Source organism: Bufo bufo, chromosome 8, assembly GCF_905171765.1.
Source record: "Bufo bufo chromosome 8, aBufBuf1.1, whole genome shotgun sequence".
Taxonomy (NCBI): Eukaryota; Metazoa; Chordata; class Amphibia; order Anura; family Bufonidae; genus Bufo; species Bufo bufo.
Genome location: NC_053396.1, coordinates 38,764,852 through 38,789,525, shown reverse-complemented (window position 1 = coordinate 38,789,525; position 24,674 = coordinate 38,764,852). Strand labels below are relative to the sequence as shown.

Genomic DNA, 24,674 nt, shown 5'->3' with positions numbered 1-24,674 from the left:
GTTTGTCTCCAGGTTTTGGAGGGCGTTCTGCTCTCGACTTGGCATTCAACTTTCTTTCTCGTCGGCTTTTCATCCACAGTCGAATGGTCAGACGGAGCGTACTAATCAAAACCTGGAGACCTACTTGAGGTGCTTTGTGGCTGAGAATCAGGAGGACTGGTCCTCATTCTTGCCCTTAGCAGAATTTGCATTGAATAACCGTAGGCAGGAGTCCACAGGTAAGTCGCCATTTTTTGGCGCATACGGTTTCCATCCTCAGTTTGGTACCTTTTCTGGGTCTGGTTCCTCCGGGATGCCAGAGGAGGAGAGATTCTCTTCTGCCTTATCCTCTATCTGGCGGGGGATTCAAGGGAATTTGGAGAGGATGGGTGAGAGGTATAAACGAATGGCTGACAGGAGACGTGTGTCTGGTCCGGACCTGTGTGTGGGTGATTTGGTGTGGTTGTCCACTAGGAATATCAAGTTGAGAATGCCATCTTGGAAACTGGGTCCAAGATTTGTTGGTCCATATAAGATTTCTGCTGTGATCAATCCTGTGGCATTTCGACTTGATGTGCCGCAGACTTGGAGGATCCACGATGTCTTCCACAAGTCTTTACTAAAAAAATATGTTAAACCGGTGGTACCATCGCCATTGCCTCCTCCTCCTGTTCTGGTCGAGGGAAACTTGGAGTTTGAGATCTCCAGGATTCTCGACTCAAGAGTTCTGCGGAGTTCCCTCCAGTACCTGGTTCACTGGAGGGGATACGGTCCTGAGGAGAGGATGTGGGTTCCGGCGTCAGATGTCAACGCCAGCCGTCTGGTGAGGGCCTTTCATAGGTCCCATCCGGATAAGGTTGGTCCAGGGTGTCCGGAGGTCACCCGTAGAAGGGGGGGTACTGTCATGCCCCACTCTGACGATGTGCGGAGGTCAGCCAGGATTGCAGCACGAGTCTAGTATTTGTTTTGATGCTGTGCTGGATCCGCCCCTCATCAGGTGCACTGGGTGGAGTCATTAGTTTAAATAGTCTCCAGCCAAGGTGCTCTGAGCGGATTATACTCTTCATTGTGGTCTTGGAAGGAAGGTTGGCTGTTGGTTCCTGCTTTCAGCAGATAAGTGTATTTTCTGGTTGCTTATGTCATCTTACCCATCCAGGTTCTGTGCGAGCTGGCAGCTCCTTTCTCCCCACTTCACCATCTCAGGGAGTTCAGGGTTCTGTTAGCATAGGCTGGTGGACACAGCAAATCTACCATAAAGATTTGGTCTGTGGGCTGAGCATTGTAGGGAAAGAGGTCAGGGATAAATTAGCAGGTGACCCTTCCCCCGTCCAGAGCCTGGTTGGTGTTTTATCTAACTGTGCATGTCCGCCGTGACAGTAACATCCCAGAGTATGTCACTAAACTCTTTTCCCCCTGCTACAACATGTTAGGTGTTTATGTATTGTCATCAGGTGTGATTTAACTGTGCATTTTCATCATATGTACTTTCCAGGCCTGTATTATGTATTTGCTGTAATTTCTATGTACACCAGCAGGTGGCAGCCGTATGTAACAGGATCTTAGCCAGTTTAGTATTGCTAGATTGGAATAGTTCATTCCAACCTAGCTCCCCCCTCTTTGAGGAGGAGTGGAATGTTTCCACATCCTGCCTCATAGGGAGGGAAGAAACCAGTTAGATCCAGTGTGTACCAGCCCCCCTCTTGGGGAAGGCTGTGTTGGTAGGAGCTCCCAGAAACAGGGATCCCAACCTAGGATCCAAGCCTCGGCTGAGGCCCCAGGATCCCTCTTCCCAGCCTGAGTCATCTACCTCAGTGCTGGTTGACAAGCAAGCAGCCACCTCCAGATTTACAGATCTCCAGGAAGCCATTCCCTGCGAGCAGAACTGTGAGTGTTTAATTCAAAGACCAGGAGAAGCCAAATACCTCCTTCAGCTAGTCAGGCCCAAACTAAGCAGACCTCAGACAGAGCAGAAGATAGATACCTGCCAGTTTCTCTAGGCATATGATCAGATGCAGAATACATATAGATTCCTGCCACATATTGCCAAAACCTGCTGGGACCTAAAGGACTATTGCTGTTACTCATATGGATTTATGCTGCACCCCTTCAGTAAAGACAAGTTGGATCATAGTCCTGTCTGGATCTCATTTACTTTCACTCAAGTTCCTCAATTACTCCTATTGACCACACTCAATTTTGTTGCATGTGAGCCAGGATACAGGAGTCCAGCCGTACTACAGGTAGGAGACACCGTTGACACTACACAGAGACATTATCCCCCTCTGGCATTCCTCACCTGGTACGTGAGCTATTACATCTTAAAGGGCCCTGTTACAGTACCTGCGCAAGCTGCAATTGGCATCACGAACTAAAAACTATTAATATTGCGCCAGTGTGCATCTGTCCCAATCCGGCTTACTGCAATTGGTGCTTGCAACTGTTTCTCTGTGGGTGGAAATTCCTCTGCCAGCAGAATGCAGCATCTCTCACAGCAAGGCCTGGAAATGCTTCATTCTGACAGCCCTCTGTGATGCTGGTAACATGTCCACTATTTTGTGTTTGTACCGGGGGTCTAAGTACGTTGCCACCCAGTACTGGTCCATTCTCTTTATGCTTTTTATATGGGGGTTCCTCTTCAAAGAAGGAATCTAAATTTATATCATGTGATATTAAATTGTACATACGTAGGTATCAAAAATTGAAGAAAGTTAACGTGTACTGCTAAAAATACCTTTAATAGATGGGTAATGGGCTGAGATTGCCCTAGTGAGACTATTTAACACAGACTAATACCGTGTTGATTCACAGAAAGAACACAAAACAAAAAAAAATAATTTGGTAAGGAGATAATTTTCTCCCTTTTCTCGACGGTCAGATACAATAGGGAAAAAAGGGGTATTAATGACACTAAAGTTAGTCTATCGGTTGCTGATATAAAAGGGATCAGATTGTCCCTAATTACAACCCTATAGCTAGCTCAGCCCAGGGACACCTCCTGAAGGTGGGGGTGCCCTGTCCCCGTGCCTAAAACCTAGTATATCCCTAGAGTGACCCTATATTCCATAATGTGGATTGGACCATTAGTTACCGGTCTCTAAATATACCTATGTGGGATACTGAATACATATAAAATATACACAACCCGACGCGTTTCTGCCGTATCACCGGCTCATCAGGGGGTAATGATCAAGATGTGTAGTTATTCGATGATATATAAAGATCAAAAAACAAAAGAGAAGCAGATCAAGAATAGAGATCCAAAGAAGAAATAATATACAGTACCGACGAAAAGTTTGGACACACCTTCTCATTCAAAGAGTTTTCTTTATTTTCATGACTATGAAGGCATCAAAACTATGAATTAACACCTGTGGAATTATATACATAACAAACAAGTGTGAAACAACTGAAAATATGTCATATTCTAGGTTCTTCAAAGTAGCCACCTTTTGCTTTGATTATTGCTTTGCACACTCTTGGCATTCTCTTGATGAGCTTCAAGAGCTAGTCCCCTGAAATGGTCTTCCAACAGTCTTGAAGGAGTTCCCAGAGATGCTTAGCACTTGTTGGCCCTTTTGCCTTCACTCTGCGGTCCAGCTCACCCCAAACCATCTCGATTGGGTTCAGGTCCGGTGACTGTGGAGGCCAGGTCATCTGGCGCAGCACCCCATCACTCTCCTTCATGGTCAAATAGCCCTTACTTTCAAAGTTTTCCCAATTTTTCGGCTGACTGACTGACCTTCATTTCTTAAAGTAATGATGGCCACTCGTTTTTCTTTACTTAGCTGCTTTTTTCTTGCCATAATACAAATTCGAACTGTCTATTCAGTAGGACTATCAGCTGTGTATCCACCTGACTTCTCCTCAACGCAACTGATGGTCCCAACCCCATTTATAAGGCAAGAAATCCCACTTATTAAACCTGACAGGGCACACCTGTGAAGTGAAAACCATTTCAGGGGACTATCTCTTGAAGCTCATCAAGAGAACGCCAAGAGTGTGCAAAGCAGTAATCAAAGCAAAAGGTGGCTACTTTGAAGAACCTAGAATATGACATATTTTCAGTTTTTTCACACTTGTTTGTTATGTATATAATTCCACATGTGTTAATTCATAGTTTTGATGCCTTCATAGTCATGAAAATAAAGAAAACTCTTTGAATGAGAAGGTGTGTCCAAACTTTTGGTCTGTACTGTATGTGCTAACCAATGAGTCACCGTGCTGCCCACAGTGTGTGACAACTTATTGTAAAATTATTTTGATTGTTTTATGTCATAGACAATAAGTTAGGTCACAAAACGCATTTACATTTTGCTTTTTGACATTAAAGTGATAACATAGCTTTTGGAAATAATACAGTGAAATGTCAAGTTGCACAAACAAGATTACATTTTTACAGGACTGTATAAAGCTGTGTAACAGACCAATAGTGCAATACAATTACACAAAACATTAATGAACAAAATAATGGATTTAAAGAGAACCTTTCACCAGAGGAAAGCCTCTAAACTAACTATTCAGAAGTGTAGAGCGGCGCCCAGGGATCCCGCTGCACTTACTGTTATCCCCGGGCGCCGCTCCGTTTGCCCGGTATAGCCTCCGGTATGTAAGTAGTTAGGCTCCACCCACTTGATCCTTCTTCTCCTATGCTATGAGCTGAGCGCTGCGATTGGCCAGCGCTACAGCATAGGAGAAGAAGACGCCGGCAGGATCAAGTGGGTGGAGCCTAACTACTTACATACCGGCGGCTATACCGGGCGAACGGAGCGGCGCCCGGGGATAACAGTAAGTGCAGCGGGATCCCTGGGCGCCGCTCTACACTTCTGTATAGTTAGTTTAGAGGCTTTCCTCTGGTGAAAGGTCCTCTTTAAGGGAACAGGGGGGTGGGGGTGGGAAAGGGGGAGGTGGGAGTGAGAAGAAGGTCTTCTAGAAGCCTGGATGGTCTTAAAGAGGACCCTTCACTGTGAAAAACATTGTGAACTAAGTATCATGACATATACAGCGGCGCCCAAGGATCTCACTGCACTTACTATTATCCCTGGGCGCCGCTCCGTTCTCCCGTTATGTCCTCCGGTATCTTCGCTCAGTAAGTTATAGTAGGCGGAGACTTAGGACTCTTGGTTATAGTAGGCGGAGTCTGCCATTGTTCTGCTGGGCGTCTCCTCCTCCTAGGCTGTAGCGCTGGCCAATCGCAGCGCACAGCTCACAGCCTGGGAGGTTTTTTTCTCACAGGATGTGAGCTCTTCGCTGCGATTGGCCAGCGCTGAAGCCTAGGAGAAGGAGACCCCCAGCAGAACAAGGGCAATCTCTGCCTACTATAACTTACTGAGCGAAGATACCGGAGGACATAGCAGGAGAACGGAGCGGCGCCCGGGGATAATAGTAAGTGCAGTGAGATCCCCGGGCGCTGCTGTATATGTCAGAATACTTAGTTCACAATGTTTTTCCAGGTGAAAGGTCCTCTTTAAGGTAGGTTTCAATTGTAGGCAGAGTACTGTGACAGGTATGACACTACATGAAACAGTTCTCATGGGAGAAGGGCATTGTATAAATGTAATTTAGTAAGTATAGTGTATCTGGTATGATATTGTAGTTGTACTCAAAGAGGAGATCTGTTTCGCAGATATATCAGACCGCAAACTGGAGACCATCATCCCTAGAAAATCTCTGTCATTTTAGGTGACAGAGAATTTCCTGTATTTACTCCAGGGACCCCAAATTTCTTCAAATCTACGAGTGGTTCTAGAGTCCCAGTGTGCAATCTGTTCAAGTCTGTATAACTGATCACACTTCTGTATCCAATGTGGTTTTGTAGGGGGATCAATAGGTTTCCAATTTACCGCAATCAGTAATCTAACAGCCGCAATCAGAATATTGCAGAGGGAACGAGTGTGTCTTGAGCACTGGATATCACTGAATATCCCGAAAAGTGTGTGACAACTTAAAGGATATGCCCTCCTGACCCATTTTCACCATGTAAACCAACCTCTCTGGTTTGTTTCCATCCTGTATGTAGTACTTCCTGTTGCCGTATCCAACCAAACCCATGATGCATTGCTACTTCCTCTGCCACAGCTCCAGCACTGCAACTAACTACGCCTAACTAGTTTATAGCTCCTCCCACCCAGCTACTTACATAGACACTCTCCTATCACTCACATGCCCATGCACATAACATCACAGGAAGTAAGCAAGAGCTGCATGGACATGGTCATGTGACCACAGGACAGAAGATAGGAGGCATAAAGATAAAAGAAATACATTACAAAATTACAGCGACCTACATATGTGATTATTTTTAAGATGTGGGTGCAAACCCGAAATCCCCTTTAATTTCCTCATTGAATCCTATGGCAGAGAGCATACTATAGCAGCAGTATTTCTGTGCAAAAAGGTCCCTAGAACAACCGTTTGTCCATCGCCCTAGCCTAGTGCCATCTTTTGAGAAGGCAAAGGAGGGACGATATCAGCGGCACACCATAGCAATGCCATGCCTCTAACCTCACCTATGCCTATATATTCACACCCAGTACTGCCCAGTCCCTCTTCTGCTCCCATACAGTAACAGTGCCAGGCGCGTAGCTATAGGGGGAGCAGAGGTAGCAGTCGCTACCGGGCCCAGGAGCCTGAGGGGGCCCAAAGACCCTTGTGCCACATAAGAAGACACTGGTATTATAGAAAGTGCATGCTGGTCAAGTTACACCTCTGGCTGGAGGGAAGGGGTTAGGTCAAGAATTTGGCATGGGGGGTGCCATTTAAATTTTTGACTCAGGCAGCACAAAGGCAATGTGCTTCCGTAACCCTGGCCACAAAGCCCTGAGGGAAAGGGGGGCCCAAGTTGAGCTCTTCCACAGTGCCCCACACATAGTAACAATACCCGGCTAAAATGTCCTCTTAGTGTCCCTGACCCAGTATAATGCTCCCCTTAGTAACCCCCATGGAGTATGATACCCCTAATTTTCTCTCACAGTCGAAAGTTGCCACAAGTGCCCCCCTACACAGAGAGATGCCCCCTTAAATGCTCCCAACACAGTATGAATGTTCCATAAGTTTACCCATACACAGTGATGCCCCTTAGTTTGAATAATCACCTCTACCAGGTTCCCATGATGAGCGTTGCAAGGCAGGTCTGGTCTGGGTTCCAGTCTGTGGTTTGGGGCAGGAGGCACCGAATTGTTGGCAGCAGGGGAATAGTGGAGCAGGAAACTCAGGGCTCCCTGCTTCACCACCATGGTCAACTGTATGTGGGTCCTGAGGAAGCAGATACTGTTCAAGTCAGAACATGCGGCAGCCATGTTGATAAGTTTCCCCTAGGGCCTAGGCCCACCTGAAGAAAGGATTCTGAGGGCCCACTCTGTGTATAGAGGACCTTAGGGGTCCTGTTTTAGTAGGAGTCCATTATTATCAGAGCTCGGACCCACCGGAGGACCCTCTGGAACTCTGGTGGGCCAGTTCGACCCTGGACGTAACAAACAAGCATTCACCAGACAATAATGGGTCAGTGGTCTTCTGTCTAATGTGTACAGTCACCTATACACAGCGCAAGAGAAAGCACAGCAGTCATCCAATCAGATTTCAGCTCTCATTTTTCCTAAAGCCTGACAAGAATGAAAGCAGTAACCTCATTGGTTGCTGTGGCCAACATCACACACACCAGTGCACTCATTTTGACAACTTCCCCACTTACCACTGCAGCATCCAATGTATAATACAGCACTGTGAGCTATAGCAGACAGCTGCCAGGGACTACAAATGCCGATACTGCTTTAATATTTATTTAGGGGCGCTTGTTGCTATTTGACAGCTGTCAATAAAGTTCATTGACTAAGCAGCGGATGTTTACAGTGGAATGCCTTCTCGTGTCACGTGGTGCGGCGCGTGTCGTCACTTCCGGCGCGGATCCGTTCATGGCCTGGACCCGGGAGGTGAGGAGCCTGAGAAGGGGGTTGTATAGTAAAGCAGGGAGGGGGTTGGCGCGCTGTCGGGTGTGATGGCGCGGAGGGTGGCAGCGCCGGGGGACTGTCGGTTCGAGCTGTTACAGTGCGGCTTCCGTAGTGCATAGGCTGGCAGGCTGCCTGTCACAGTGTGCACAGCGCTGTGCAGAAGAGTCGGTGGCTCCCAGCTGTGCATTCATCTATGTCGCTTTGCGACAGTCACGACATGCCCTGTCTGAGGTAATTGCGCTGTCAGGCAGTGTGGGTGCAGTCCAGCCTGCAGGAAGGGAGGGGAAGCCTGAGCCCTGCATGGAGAAGCCTCCCTGGAATAGAGGGATTGATGGGAGCTCTCTGCCCCAGAGCATGCTGGAACTTGTAGTGCTATGTCCCTTGTTCTGTGTGGTGTGAAATGACAGCTCGGACAAATCTGCTGCCCATCCACAAGTTTTGGATTCAGATTTCCATGTGAATTTGGTATGTCCACATGACGGATCTTTGGCGTAGGTTTTACTAGGGGTCCGGTGCTGAAACCACCTCCCATTGTTTTCAATGAGAAGCTTCGCCGCAGGAATTTTCACGTGCGGTTTTCAAGACCACGCAAGGAACGTGCACGTCCATCTTGGTGCGGACCCTTTGGAAAGAGCCTGCTCGTGGTTTATCTCTAGTCAGCAGCATTGAAAATAAAAACCCACCACCGAAGCGGCAGCTGGTTTCTACCGTAGGATGCGTGGATGATTTTGACCGGGTGAAATCTGCCTCCAAATCCACAGCTAATATTATTCACATAAGACGTGGATTTCTTCATGGCGTAAAATTCTGCATGGGGTATGTTCACACTGCTGCATCCTGTGCATGTGAATAGGATTTCCACACTCAGTTACTTAGAGGTAAATTGAATGAATTTCGTGCAGGTCGTTCAGTTAGGCTGGGCCTACACAGCGATTTTGGCGCGTCAGGTGGTGGCCGACCAAGGATTGCAGTGTGGCTGGGAAGCCATAGACATGAATAGGGTCGCAGGACCACTCATACGTATTTTGCGATTCTGAGGTTTTCGGTTGTCATTTCTATGGCTGCACTGCGATCCCTGGTCGCACGACATGTAATGCCCAAGATCGCTGTGTGGCCCTAGCGCTATTTATTTCAGTTAGGAAACACAAGGATTAGCGCCATTGAATGACAGTTGGGCTGTCATGTGGAAATTTAAAGGGGTTTTCCAAGATTTTGATACTGATGACCTATCCTCAGGATATATCATCAGTATCTGATTGATGGGGGTCCGGCACCTGGAACCCCCACCGATCAGCTGTTTGGGAAGGTAGCAGCACTCGCAGGAGCACCACTGCCTTCTGCAAACAGCCATCTCCTCCACAGTATGAGAGATCTGCTGCTGGTAAACGACGATTTAGGTGCCTACACAAACTATCCAATTACCTGACGAATGAGCGTTTCACTCGTTTATCGGGTAATCGGCGGCACCTTTTACACTGCCAGATAATCGCTAACAAGCGTTTCTATGTGTGCCCTATAAAGAGCCCTTAAAGGCTATGTACACCTTTTGGGGGGCCTTTTTCTATTGCTTTGTACTCATTATGAGCTAAAAATACTTTTTTTTTTTTTAATTGCCCTTTATTACAAATATAGAGCCCTTTTTCTGTACACGGCTGAGATGCTCTAATAGAGGAATCTGAATGTTCTCTCTGCTCCGTCGGCCAGCTTAGGGCTCTTTCACACCTGCGTTCTTGTCTTCCGGCATAGAGTTCCGTCGTCGGGGCTCTATGCCGGAAGAATCCTGATCAGGATTATCCTAATGCATTCTGAATGGAGAGAAATCCGTTCAGGATGCATCGGGATGCATCAGGATGTCTTCAGTTCCGGAACGGAACGTTTTTTGGCCGGAGAAAATACCGCAGCATGCTGCGCTTTTTGCTCCGGCCAAAAATCCGGAACACTTGCCGCAAGGCCGGATCCGGAATTAATGCCCATTGAAAGGCATTGATCCGGATCCGGCCTTAAGCTAAACGTCGTTTCGGCGCATTGCCGGAGCCGACATTTAGCTTTTTCAGAGTGGTTACCATGGCTGCCGGGACGCTAAAGTCCTGGCAGCCATGGTAAAGTGTAGCGGGGAGCGGGGGAGCGGTATACTTACAGTCCGTGCGGCTCCCGGGGCGCTCCAGAGTGACGTCAGGGCGCCCCAAGCGCATGGATCATGTGATCACATGGATCACGTCATCCATGCGCATGGGGCGCTCTGACGTCATTCTGGAGCGCCCCGGGAGCCGCACGGACTGTAAGTATACCGCTCCCCCGCTCCCCGCTCCTACTATGGCAACCAGGACTTTAATAGCGTCCTGGGTGCCATAGTAACACTGAACGCATTTGGAAGACGGTTCCGTCTTCAAATGCTTTCAGTACACTTGCGTTTTTCCGGATCCGGCGTGTAATTCCGGCAAGTGGAGTACACGCCGGATCCGGACAACGCAAGTGTGAAAGAGGCCTTATCTGACGGGCTCCTTATCTCTGCTCTGACATTATAAACACTTATTACAGCCCAGCTCTTATCTTACTGATAAGAACGTGGCTTAAATAAAGGGCCGAGAATCGCTCAGATTATCGCTAACGAGCTTTCATAGTAGCACTCATTAGCGATTGGATGGTGTAAATGTACCGCTGATTACCCGATGAGGGAGCAAAACGCTCATTCATCGGCTAATCCGATTGTTTTTGTGTACACAAAAATGTTCGTTTACCGGTAGCAGTTCGTGCCTTGTAAACACAATCGCCTGCCGGAAAACGAGTCCTTTTTGGGAAGAGCGATGGCGATAGTGATCCCTCCTCCCCATACTCTGGAGGAGATCCGCAGTGGTCTCTTCCGCTAGCGATCAGCAGAGTATCGGGAAGGAAGACTTCCGTCCTGTCAATCGCCTGCAAAATTGGCCCAAGTAAAGGCACCTTAAAGGGGTTGTGTCCCTTCAGCAAGTGGCATTTATCATGTAGAGAAAGTTAATACAAGGCACTTACTAATGTATTGTTATTATCCATATTTCCTCCTTTGCTGTCTGGATTCATTTTTCCATCCCATTATACAGTGGTCGTATCCAAAGGTTATGACTAGGAATGAGTGAATCGACTTAGGTTGAAACATCCGAAGTTGATTCTCGTAAAACTTCGTTCTAATACTGTATGGAGTGAGCGCTCTGTACAGTATTAGAATGTATTGGCTCCGATGAGCCAAAGTTATTACATAATAATTTCATGAATTAATTTGTACTGTAAAACCATCTCCCGAACTCGGGTTCGGTGCGATGTGGTACCTTGGAACCGAAACAGAGTTCGGGAAATGTTTTTTTTACAGTATAAATCAATTTCTGAAGTTATTATGTGAAGTCTCGCGAGACTTTGCAAAGCAATAACTTTGGCTCATCGGAGCCAATACATTCTAATACTGTGCAGACGCTCGCTCCGTACAGTATTCTAACAAAGTTTTATGTAAATCAACTTCCGGATGTTTCATCCAAAGTTGATTCACTCATCCCTAGTTACAACCACCCTGTAATCCAGCAGCGGTGGTCGTGCTTTCCCACTATAGGAGAAATCGTCGGCCTCTCTGGTGGCCGGGACTGTGGGGGCGCACATAGGCACGCATGCGCAGCAGATCCCATCCTGGCCACCTTGTATGTGCTCTACAGCGGTGGTCGTAACCCCTGGATATGAACAGTGTATAATGTGAGAGAAAAATGAATCCAGCCAGCAAAGGAGACAATATGGACAATCGCAATACATTAGTAAGTCCCTTGTACTAATTTTCTGTACATGATAAGGGCTTGTTCACACGACCGTGCCGTTTTTTGCGATCCACAAATTGCAGATCCGCAAAAAACGGATGCCGCGCGTGTGCCTTCCGAACGGAACAGGAGGCCCATTATAGAAATGCCTATTCTTGTCCGCAAAACGGACAAGAATAGGACAGGACTTATAATTTTTGTGGGGCCACGGGACAGAGCAACGGATGCAGACAGCACACAGAGTACTGTCCGCATCTTTTGCGGACCCATTGAAATGAATGGTTCCGTATGCGGAATGCAGAAAATGGCCCGTATACGGAACGCAAAATACGTTCGTGTGAACAAGCCCTAAATGTCATTTGCTGAAGTCAGACAACCCCTTTAAACCTAACACTTTTATCTAGAAATACCACTGCAGTTTGTCTACTCCAAACCCCTCCTGGAGTGAGTTTGTATCCTTTCACCATTCATCCGACTGATGCCATACGGCATCCATTCACCATAGAGTGTGATGGTAAATAAAAGCACTTTTTTTTTTTTTACAATTATAAAAAACACATATACTTTTTTTTTACCAGACTGTGCAGGATACAAGGCCGTGTATGTCAAACTGAGGCAAAAAACGTGATGTGCGCCCACCCTTAGGCCGAATGCACACGGCCGTGGAATACGAGTGTATTACTGTAGTGCAGCGGCGGCATGAAGCGCACAATGGCATAGCAACCAATGGCGCCGTGCGCTCCAGCTGTCAGCGGGATACCACGGCCGTGTGCATTCGGCCTTAGTGATACATCTGGGTTGACACTAAGTATCTTAGCTAACCGCACCCACGGTCCCGACCACTTTTTATAACTGGAGCGAGATGTAAGGTGCCGTCACACGTGGAAGAGAAATGCACTCTGAAATCTGCATATTTTTAGGTTTGTGCTGTTTTTATTGCAGATTTATAATTTTCCATTGAAATCTGTGGAGAATTTGTGCCTCACAAAATCCACCACATATCGGGGATCATTTTCTATTCCCTCCATGCCCGTTTTCTCTCGTAAAAGCAAAATGTTTAGGCGTAAGTGGTGTTTTTACGAAGCAGTGGTCTCCTGGCACATTTACCATCGTTTTCACTGGTTTACTGGCGTAAATGATGATTGACATCTACGCCAGGTACAAGCTGGAGCGGCTTTCAATCTAGGCACATAGGGGGCGATTTATGACACTGGTGTAAAGTAGAACTGGCTCAGTTGCCCATAGCAACCAATCAGATTCCACCTTTCATTTTCCAGAGGAGCTGTCCAAAATGAAAGGTGGAATCTGATTGGTTGCTATGGCAACGAAGCCAGTTCTACTTTACACCAGTTTGATAAATCTCCTAAATTAAGCACATCCTGCAGTGACACGGGGGGGATATCAGGACTGGCTTAGAATTGCTTGTCTTGATAAATGACCCCCACCATGTTTTCCGCAGCGGAGCACATATGTACATATTTTTTAGAGTAGACAGACCTGAATGTCTTTAGAATCCATGGAGGACTATTCATCTTGCAGATTTTTCTGTCAGGCTGTCGCTGTGTAGCCATATCCTTGCCGCGTGACAGGTGTCGCCATGTAGCCCTAGCCGTCGGTCAGATCCCAGATCTTTCTGCAGCAGTCTTTTTGAAAGGCTGTGTGCCGCTCTTCTACTTTTGCCTCGGTTTTGCTAGCTCTCCCCCAGTTGATCTAAGGCCTTGTTCACATCTCCGGTAGGAGATTCGGCAGGCTATTGTGGCACAGAGTAGCCCGCTGAATCCCGTACTTTACCGCCAGCTCCCCCACTAACTGTAGTGAGGTCTGGAGAAGATCCGGCCGGCAGTTGTGCAGGATCAGGCTGCCGGATCTCTTTAAGGGCTCATTCACATGACCGTATCCGTTTTTGCGGTACCCAAAAAACACGCATACCGGCCGAGCCCGTTCTGCATTTTGCGGAACGGCTAGCCCCATGATAGAAATGTCTATTCTCGGACAAGAATAAGACATGCTCTATCTTTTTTGTGGGGCTGCAGAACAGATGTACGGAAGCTGACACGGTGTGCTGTCCACGTCTTTTGTGTCCCCATTGAAGTAAATGGGTCTGCATCCATTCTGTGAAATTGCGAAACGGATGCGGACACAAATATATGGTCGTGTGAATGAGCCCTAACGGACACGTGAACATAGCCTGGGAACACTTTATATACCGGACTTGTTTCTGAGCACCTGAATATTTATAGCCATACGTGTATCAGGCTGACTATCGGGAACAAACGGTCCGTGTAAAGGTGCCGCTGATTTCATAGTAGGTCATTTATTAAAGCTCATCTGGTGTAAAAATAGTGACGCACTGCATTTTTTTTTTTTTTTTGACTATTTAAATGTTTGTGCAACAATATTTTGTTGCACAGGAGTTTTTACGCCACCTATGACAAATGGGCCGGCTTTGGACCGAAACTCCAGCCCCAGCAGTAAACTACACCAGCCAGTGGCGCCAGGACTAGGATTTGCGCCTAATGTGTGACTAGGTGCACGCCTCTTCATAAATTAGCCATATACTACAGCGGAGCAGGGGGCGCATGTACTGCTGAGCCAAGCAGCTGGTATTATCAGCGACGTGCAGTATATTACCGCACTGTAGTGATGCTTTATATAGATTGTGGTTTTGATTAGTGTCGTGTAAGTGATGATGAAACTCTTTACAGTACTTCTGTGGCACAAACTGATGCCTCGTTCAGTGATTGTGAGCCAAAACCAGGGGCGGCTCTGAACACAGATCAGGTGCAGGTCTTATACCTTATATATGTGGAGGCGCCAATCCTAGTTTTTGCTCCTGTTCTGTGTTTAAAGCCGCACCTGGTTTTGGCTCAAAATCACTGATGGAAATGATCACCGACGTGTGAATGAGGCTTAGGCCTCATGCACACGACTGTTGTATGTTTTGCGGTCCGCAAAGCACGGATGGCGTCCAGGTGCATTCCGCAATTTGTGGAACGGCGCGGACAGCCTTTGATATAACTGCCTATTCTTGTCTGCAAAACTGACAAGAATAGGACAGGTTATGTATTTTTTGCGGACCACGGAACTTAGCAACGGATGCGGAAAGCACACGGAGTCCTGTCCTCATCTTTTGCGGCCCCATTGAAGTGAATGGGTCCGGATCCGAGCCGCAAATACTGCAACTCGGATACGGACCAAAACAACGGTCGTGTGCATGAGGCCTTAATGGGTGAAGCAGTGTTTCTGGTGTATGTCGCAGGCTAGATTTCTCTTCACGCCAAACATGTACAGAGCGCGGTCACCGGACTTTCCTCGTGATGGAGGTTCCTGCTGTAGCGCTTGTTTGCAGAGGCATTTCCCAGTTGGAGAAAACAAAAATACATTGTACGCCCTGGGCCGAACTCAGTCATCACCCATTTATTGTGCTTTCCAGTCCTCAGCGCGCTTCTCTAGATCTACATGGAAGGAGTCTTTATATGGATTCATACAGATGCTCATCGACTGGTTTGACAAGAACGGATATTTCTCATGTCGGAGAGCCTTCACCAGTCGTATGAAGCCCGGGCTGTCCTCGCTGCGGGTGCTGGCACATGCGGCGAAAGTAAAGGCATAAATAAAAGGCTTATTCTGTGTTTGTGCTGCATTCCCTTCCAGCAAATTGAACAAAAAGCACAGACTGCAAAATAAAACGAATTAAAGTTCTATTTACACGCACCGACTGAGCAGGTAATTATATGGAAGAAACTGTTCGTTCCCAGTAATTGCCTGCTTACAACAATCACCTCCACTGTATGGGGATCGATAGCTACGACGCAGACGCCATGCTCTGCTACCAGAAACAATGGGGGACATTTACTAAGACGACTTTTTATGCAAGTCTTTGTTGTTCACCTCTGCGCTGCTGTAGTATATGGGTAATTTATGAAGAGGTGTGCACCCCGTCATAAGTTAGGCGCCCTGCCTGTGTGTAGTTTTCAGGTACTTTTTTTTTTTTGCCCGTTTCCATGTGAAAAAGTAGTAAATTTGCCGGGACTGGAGTCTTAGCCCCGCTCACATGCTGTGGCGTATAAACTCCTGTTTGACAAAATATTGTTTCACAGGCATCAAAATACTTGAAAAAAATCTCCTTTGCGACTATTTTTATACCAAATCACCTGAAATCCGGTGATCAGCGGCACCTTTACACGGACCGTTTTTTTTTAATCAGGAATGAGTCTTTGTAGGAACGTTTGTTCCCGATAATCATCCTAATTTACCCTAAAGGGGTTGTCCACTTTTTAGGATAGGTCATCAATATCAGATTCGCGTCAGTCCAACTCCCAGCCCCCCCCCGCCGACCAGCTGTTTGAAGAGAAGGCAGTGCTGATATGAGCGCTCTGTTTACCTGCTCGCAGCAGTGGTGAGCAGTGGAATTACAAGTGTGGCGTCCCAGCTCTGTCTGTCTGACGTGCAGAACCTTTCCATAGAAGTAATGGGGACGCCATACTTGTAATTATAGCCGCTCGTCGCTGCAGCGAGCAGGTAAACAGCAGAGAAGGCAGCGCAGATCTGATTTTGATGGGGTTTCATATTCCCCATAGACCTTCAGCTAACATGTGGCGCTAACGTTTTTACTGCTGAAAACACCACTAAAGACAAACTATGTGAACGCACCCTGAATCCAACCTGTGGCCTCCAGATGTCTTACCTGCACTGGTACATTGTAGCAAACAGAACAGGAGAGAGATTTGTTTTGCTGGGATATTTAGCTAGCGGATAACTGGCTATAATTTTAGAAGTTTTAGGTCAATATGGGTAGCGCTATCCTTGACAGCAAATTGAGACAGACACTAACAGAAATATGTCTATGTTACGTGTATTTCAGGTGCAGATTGCGGCGGAGAGATTCTTTGCGCCACAATCTGCCACTTTTCTCTGCTCATGCCAGGTCTAAAAAAGCGGGCTTGGCATGGTAGGGGAGGGGCCGGCAGGCCCGTCTTGATCATAATTTTCTGTGCTTGTTTTAGGCTTGGACAATGGTCTAAAATCTAGGCCAGCAAGGGAACTGGCCTAGATTTAGAAGTGGCGGTGCCCCCGGATCCACCGCCAGGGCAGGGGCTTGTTAATACCGGCATCTAAAATGACGGTCTTAATAAATGACCCCCAAAGTACATTAGAAAGTTCCAGAACTTTTCTTTATGTGGGGATTTATTTTGGTTAGGCCTCATGCACAAGGCCATCCCGTTTTGCTGTCCGCAATCCACGGATCTGCAAAATACGGATACCGGCTGTGAGTTTCCGGCACTTTCCTCGGCCCCTATAATAGAAATGGCCGTTCTTATCTGCAAAAGGAACAAGAATAGGACATGTTTTATAATTTGTGGTACAGATGCGGACCACACACGGATGACATCCGTGTACTGTCTTTTTTTTTTTTTTTTTTTGTGGCCCCATAGAAAATAATGGGTCTGCAAAAAATGTGGAACGGACACAGACCCAAAAACGGTTATGTGAATGAGGCCTTTATGTCAGACTTTAAAGGGGTTGTCTCACTTCAGTAAGTGGCATTTATCATGTAGAGAAAGTTATTACAAAGCACTTACCAATGTATTGTTATTATCCATATTGCTTCCTTTGAATGGATTCATATTTTCCATCACATTATACACTGCTCGTTTCTATGGTTACGACCACCCTGCAATCCATCAGTAGTAGTCGTGCTTGCACAATATAGGAAAAAGCACCAGCCTATGTGTGCTCCCATGGTCCTGGACACCAGAGAGGCTAAATATTATTATTTTTTTTCTATAGTGTGCAAGCATGACCACTACTGATGGATTGCAGGATGGTCTGTAAAATCCAACATCTGATTATCCCTCTCAGGAGTTGGGAGGCTCCCACGCACATTAGATGGTCAGATGGTCCTGCTAAACTCAGTGGTTTGTATGGGGTCTGTAGTATACCATTCAATATATCCTACTCACAGGGATACTGTTATATCGTAATGCATGCCGGCCGGGCAGACGAGCGGCAGAGTGACTGACTGATGTCACGTGCCTGCCCGGCCTACTTTATGAATGAAGCAGGCAGCGCAGGCACGTGACGTCAGTCAGTCACTCTGCCTGCATTACGATATAACAGTATCCCTGTAGAATATATTGAATGGTATACTACAGAGGGGGCAGCATGAATCATTATTAATTGAATTACACATTTTATAACTGTACTGGAGCGGAAATGGGGGGTCTGTGGATGGCACTGTTATAGGATGGGGGGGGGGGGGTCTGTGGATGGCACTGTTATAGGATGGGGGGGGGGGTCTGTGGATGGCACTGTTATAGGATGGGGGGGGGTCTGTGGATGGCATTGTTATAGGATGGGGGGGGGTCTGTGGATGGCACTGTTATAGGATGGGGGGGGGGGTCTGTGGATGGCATTGTTATAGGATGGGGGGTGGTCTGTGGATGGCACTGTTATAGGATGGGGGGGGGGGTCTGTGGATGGCATTGTTATAGGATGGGGGGTGTGTCTGTGGATGGCACTGTTATAGGATGGGGGGTGGTCTGTGGATGGCACTGTTATAGGATGGGGGGGGGGTCTGTGGATGGCATTGTTATAGGATGGGGGGGTCTGTGGATGGCATTGTTATAGGATGGGGGGGGGGTCTGTGGATGGCACTGTTATAGGATGGGGGGGGGTCTGTGGATGGCACTGTTATAGGATGGGGGGGGGGTCTGTGGATGGCACTGTTATAGGATGGGGGGGGGGTCTGTGGATGGCACTGTTATAGGATGGGGGGGGGGGGTCTGTGGATGGCACTGTTATAGGATGGGGGAGGGTCTGTGGATGGCACTGTTATAGGATGGGGGGCTGTGGATGGCACTGTTATGGGGTGGGGGGGGTCTGTGGATGGCACTGTTATAGGATGGGGGATCCTTATAGGAGTGGGTAGGGGCGTGGCCAGGGGGAGGGGGGGTGAGTTCCACTATATATATATATATATATATATATATATATATATATATATATAACCCCAGTAATACAGTCCTGATCAAACGTTTAAGACCTCTTGAAAAATGGCAAAAAAATCATATTTAGCATGGTTGGATCTTAACAAGGTTCCAAGTAGAGCTTCAACATGCAACAAGAAGAAATGGGAGTGAGACAAAACATTTTTTGAGCATTCAATTTAATGAAAACAACGAATAAACTGAAACAGGCTGTTTTTCAGCTGATCAAAAGTTTAGGACCACACCTCCAAAAAAAAAATAATTGGTGAAGACGGCCGCACGAAGGCCATCTACTGTCTGGAACTGTTGTCCATTGTTGTAAGCTTCCCTTGCCATCCATCCCTAAAGGTTCTCAATTGGATTTAGATCAGGGGAACACGCAGGATGGGCCAAAAGAGTGATGTTATTCTCCTGGAAGAAGTCCCTTGTTCTGTAGCGTTGTCCTGTTGAAAAACCCAGTCGTTACCACACAGACGAGGGCCCTCAGTCATGAGGAATGCTCTTTGCAACATCTGGACATAGCCAGCGGCCGTTTGATGCCCCTGCACTTCCTGAAGCTCCATTGTTCCACTGAAGGAAAATGCACCCCAGACCATTATGGCGTCCCCTCCACTGTGGCGTGTAGAAAACATCTCGGGTGGGATCTGCTTGTCAGGCCAGTAACGTTGGAAACCATCAGGACCATCAAGGTTACATTTTTTCTCATCAGAGAATAAAACTGTCTTCCACCTTTGAATGTCCCATGTTTGGTGCTCTCTTGCAAAGTCCAAACGAGCAGTTCTGTGGTGTTCAAGGAGACGAGGTCTTTGAAGACGTTTTTTGTTTTTGAAGCCCTTCAGTCTCAGATGCCGTCTGATGGTTATGGGGCTGCAGTCAGCACCATTAAGGGCCTTCATTTGGGTCGAGGATCGTCCAGTGTCTTGACGGACAGCCAATTGGATCCTCCGGCTCAGTGCTGATGAAATTGTTTTGGGTCTTCCACTTGACTTTTTTGTTCCATAACCCTCAGGTACATTTAAGAAATTCCCACCTCAGCAGCGATGGCGCGCTGTGAGAGACCCTGCTTATGCAGTTCAACAACCCGACCACGTTCAAAAAGGGAGAGTTTTTTTTGCCTTTGCCATCACAACGTGTGACTACCTGACAGAAAATGACAATGAATCCACATCTTTGCACAGATTTGGCCTTTTAAAGGCATGTGGTCCTAAACTTTTGATCAGCTGAAAAACAGCCTGTTTCAGTTTATTCGTTGTTTTCATTAAATTGAATGCTCAAAAAATGTTTTGTCTCACTCCCATTTCTTCTTGTTGCATGTTGAAGCTCTACTTGGAACCTTGTTAAGATCCAGCCATGCTAAATATGATTTTTTTTGCCATTTTTCAAGTGGTCTTAAACTTTTGATCAGGACTGTATTATGAGATGTATTTTGATCTTACCCGGTGGTAAGATCCACAACCGGCAGTGTGTAAAGGGACTTATTAACTGATCTATGATCTGGTGGTAAAGTACATTGTTATTCTGCAGGTATACTTGACACATGAGATACGGACATACTCCCACATTCATCTACCCCACAAGGTTACATACCAATAGGAGGTACACCTCGTAGCGGCACGTGTCTGTCTATGGTTGTCCTTCTTCATATGGGACATTAGTTCACGATTGGGCAACAACTTTTCCATCAAGGTCCTATACGGCTACATACGGCGCTACAGATTCAATACAATATTGCATATATGGATGTGCTAATCTATTTGTGATCATATACACCAGCCACCTGCTAATTGTCTCAGCTATTTTATGCATTTTTATGTCATTTATATTTGTCATTTTTATGATATCTATTCTGTTTTAATTAGTGTTTATTATGTATATGTATTTGCTGTCCGAGGCTCCTTGATATTTGAGTGCCCCTCCTATACTACTACATATGTATTTTGATCTGTTAGGCCCCTTTCACACGGGCAGGTGCAATGCGTAAGGTGAACGCATTGCACCCGCACTGAATCCGGACCCATTCACTTCAATGGGGCTGTGCACATGAGCGGTTATTTTTATTCATCACTTGTGCGTTGCGTGAAAATCGCAGCAAGCTCTATATTTTGCATTTTTCACGCAACGCAGGCCCCATAGAAATGAATAGGGCTGCGTGAAAATTGCAAGCAAGTGCGGATGCAGTGCGATTTTGCGCATGGTTGCTAGGAGATGATAGGGATGAGCAACCCCATTAAAGTAAATTCACTGTATAATTTTCCCTTATTTATAACATAAGGATCTTCTATCTTCATTCAGCAGGACCTGCGCTGACGTCACCATGCTCCCCACGTGGTGAGCGCGATTACGTCAAAGGTCCTTTTGCAGGTCCTGAAAGAAGAAGAAAGAAGACGATGCCTGCTGCGTGAACAAGAGGATAAGGTGAGTTATTTTTTATTTTTTAACCTCTCAATCGACATTTTAGTAAGCATTGTGTATTCAGAATGCTATTATTTTGCCTTATAACCATGTTATAAGGGAAAATAATAAAATCTACAGAACACCTAACCCGAACTTGAGTGAAGAAGTCTGGGTTCGGGTCTGGGTACCACATTCAGTTTTTTATCACGCATGTGCAAAACGCATTGCACCTGCGCGATAAAAACTGAACAATGCAATGGCAGTCAAAACTGACTGAAATTGCGTGCGCACTAGCGCAGGTTTCCCGCAATGCACACACGACGACATCCGGAGCAAATCCGGGACACCCGTGTGAAAGAGGCCTTAGGGTTTATTCTCATGGTGTGGTCAAATTGTGGCCTGTTGTGATTACCACAAATTTGCTGTCAGATGCTGTGGTTTTGTCTCGATTTAGCAAAAACATCTGTCCCAGCATCTAACGTGTATGGGGCCAAAGTCTTCCCCAAGGCAAATGTGGGGGGAGGGGGGATAAGAATAGGGCTGTTAGTTTTCATCTGCTCGCTGCTTGTCCTCCCTCCCTGTTCAGGACACACGCATGCTTGGCCCGGGAGGCGTTCATCTGACAGCTATCTAAGGGCTCATGCACACGAACACATTTTCTATCTTTGTCAGTTCCGTTTTTTTTGTGAACCGTATGCAGAACCATTATTATTATTTTTTCTTTCTGCAAAAAGGGAATGGAGTCATTTAAAACCTTATTCTCTAATCTTGTGCTGCACTTTACTGCGCGGCTGTATGGCTCTGTAGCCACAACAGATCTGCAGTGTGTGAATTCAGCTCTGCCCTCTCAGAACAAAGCTGGGCAGTTTTCAGCCAAGGTTGTGTCTAGGCGTATACTATTGAATGCTGCTGTACCACTATCTACTTCAAATATTTGCTTTGCAGTTTTTTTTTTTTACATTTGGCCAAGTAGTAAGTAATATCTCCTGCAATTATTCCTCTGGTTACACATGCCACCCACTTGTCTAACATACCAGCTATTAAGTACTGCTGGCTTCTTACTCTGCAGCAGGCAGCCTTCACAGCTTCAGTAGCCATCAGCAACCCTCTCTCCTGACACCCCATGCACACGCATGCCCGGCCGAACCCGTGTATGTGTTGTCAATGGGGAGAAGAGACAGCAGTTGCCAGACACCTGTGGTGGTAGGTTATCTCCCGAGAGAACAAAAGGAAAGCTCCCAGTCCTTTTCTCCCTCAACATCTATTGGCAGAGACTCGGGAGCCCCCCATACATGTTAGATTATTGGGTGGTTTAGCTAAAATCAGGAGGTTTGGCCAACGTTAGTGTAATAATATATATAATATATAGCAGCCTTTTAGGTATTGTCACAGAGGACTTTGATCAGGTTCTCACTATGGAGTAGTCAGCAGTTAACTATATCCTCCCAGCAGTTGCTTAAATGGGGGACCCCCATCCCTCGCCTCCTCATAGGCATGGTCACGGTGAGGAGGCCTTTTCCGTATTTCTAGTAACTCCTCAGAGCGGGCGTGCAAGTGAGTGAGACAGATATGGATAGGTGCTACATGTGCATTTACTAAGTGGGCGAGGGAACTCTTTAGCGTAAAAAAAAATGTTGCAAGACCCTGTTTTGCTACTTTAACTCCTGTGTGACAGTATTTTGTTACATGGCCATTTTCACTCCCTCCTTGCCCCTTGGGAGGGGCCGGGGCTGGGACTTTGGCCCCGACAAATTTAACGTTTTTTACACCTGGAAACTGGCATAACAGAGGAGTGCCAGAGGTATGCCTAATTTATGACGAGTCAAATTCTTTGGCAGCGCAGAGGTGAATCGAAGACTGGGGTAAAACACTGGTCTTTGTAAAGGACACTGCCCCCTGTTGTCTTCAGATGTGTCATAGAGATATACAAAAATGAGTGGCTCAGATTTACTAATGTGTCTGCCCTAAAAATCTGTCTGGAAAGTGGTGCAATTTGGCGAATCTAGGGTTTCTACACTTTGTTCAGACATGATCCAGCCCGAGCCTCTGTGATAAATCTGGTGCAGGCCTAGGCAGCCTGTCTAAGCTTTGCTATCTTAAAGGGGGTATCCAGAAAATTATAATGATAACCTATCCTCAGGATAGGTAATTATCACATCGGTGGGGGTCCAAGTCCCGGCATCCCTGCCGTTCAGCTGCTTTAGGGAGCCGCTGCTCTCCTTGGAGTTCTGGATAGCACTGCGGACTCCCAGCAGATTTCCAAGCACAACGTACATTGTATAGTGGCTGTGCTTGGTATTGCAGCTCAGCCCCATTCACTTCTGTGGGGCTTAGCTGCAAATAGGCTACGTGACTGATGTGATGTCTCGTGGCCTAGGAAGAGGCTGCAGTGCTCACTGAGAAAAAAAAATCAGAGACATACACTACTTTGATCTGTGATGCAAACCAAGCACGCCCATTGAAGTCTGTGGGTTCGTGAAAATCACTGACACACATCCATGTTGTGTCTGTGTTGCGTCCGTTTTTCACTGAAGAGCAACGTCCGTGAATTACGGATGACACACGGATGGTAAAAATGGACACACGGACCAACCATGGATCCTTCACGGATGAAACACGTACACTTTTTTTCACGGACGTGACACGGAAATGTGGACGAGGCCTGATACTGTCAGCCTTGTCCTGTGCCGGAAAACCCACACCTGTAGATTTATGCATTTGTTTAACAGAAGGAATAACAGAGGAATGACACTACAGAATATTGAGAAATAATGCTCCAGAAATGTTACATCATCAGTAATTAGTTTTTTGCTAAAATACACATGTCGGAAGTGTTAACTGTCTTTAATTAAATGACCTGATGTTTTTATGGACTTGCTCCTATTATTATTGGGTGTATCGACTGCCGCACTTGGAGCATAGTGATATATTCTGTTTTTCTGCATATGTCAGCCCTTCCAGTGCCCGTCCTAAGACTGGTTTCAGACGAGTGTGTGACAGCTGCATGTGGCTTTGGGGCACTAGTAATTGAGAACTGTTGTGTTACTGTACTGAAAAGGTTGTTAAAAATTAGATTTTCAGAGAATACTTCTTTTTTAATTCCTTTCAATTCAGGGCATTCTTTTTGTTGTGTTCTGCAGTTTTTTTTTACAATTCACTGCATGTTTTTAGTACAGTAGTATTGCAGCTTTGTTCTGCATGGCACCTCTGCGGGCACCCGTGTGGGGTTTTGCTAAGAAGAATATTCCCTGTATATGTGTCACAGGTTAAGGAGAAGGGAAAACACCAAATACACACCACAACGAATAGACAACAATCTAGGCCTCAAAAGCTAAGGAAGAGGGATGGTGACCTCCTAGTAATCCCTAGGCCTTTCCCTAACTCCTGTCAGCATGAGCAGATCCTGATGGTGGAAATACTAGGATAGGTAGCAAGGGATGAGACAGCTGGTTCCTTCCAGAATGAAGGAACCTGTGTCTCCCTGAGGCCTAGAAACAGCACACACCAGATAACAAGAAACAGCGAAGGCAACAAGTACTTGGCTTAGAGATGTATGGAGAAGCAGGAGATCCAAGCAAACCAGCATGGTCAGCAGT

General features: G+C 46.5%; 1 protein-coding gene across 3 annotated transcripts in view; it reads left to right on the top strand.

Annotated features, from left to right (window-relative positions):
* The first annotated feature begins 7,825 nt into the window (after positions 1-7,825).
* The window catches only part of RABGAP1 (RAB GTPase activating protein 1), a 194,981-nt gene continuing 178,132 nt past the window's right edge, over positions 7,826-24,674 (top strand). The window contains exon 1 of one of the 3 annotated variants that reach the window (XM_040406072.1): positions 7,826-7,904. The gene's annotated coding sequence lies outside the window, so the exon portion shown is untranslated. Of the gene's footprint in view, positions 7,905-7,926; positions 8,801-24,674 lie in introns of those variants that run through there. The other 2 variants (XM_040406074.1, XM_040406073.1) reach the window with 2 other exon arrangements.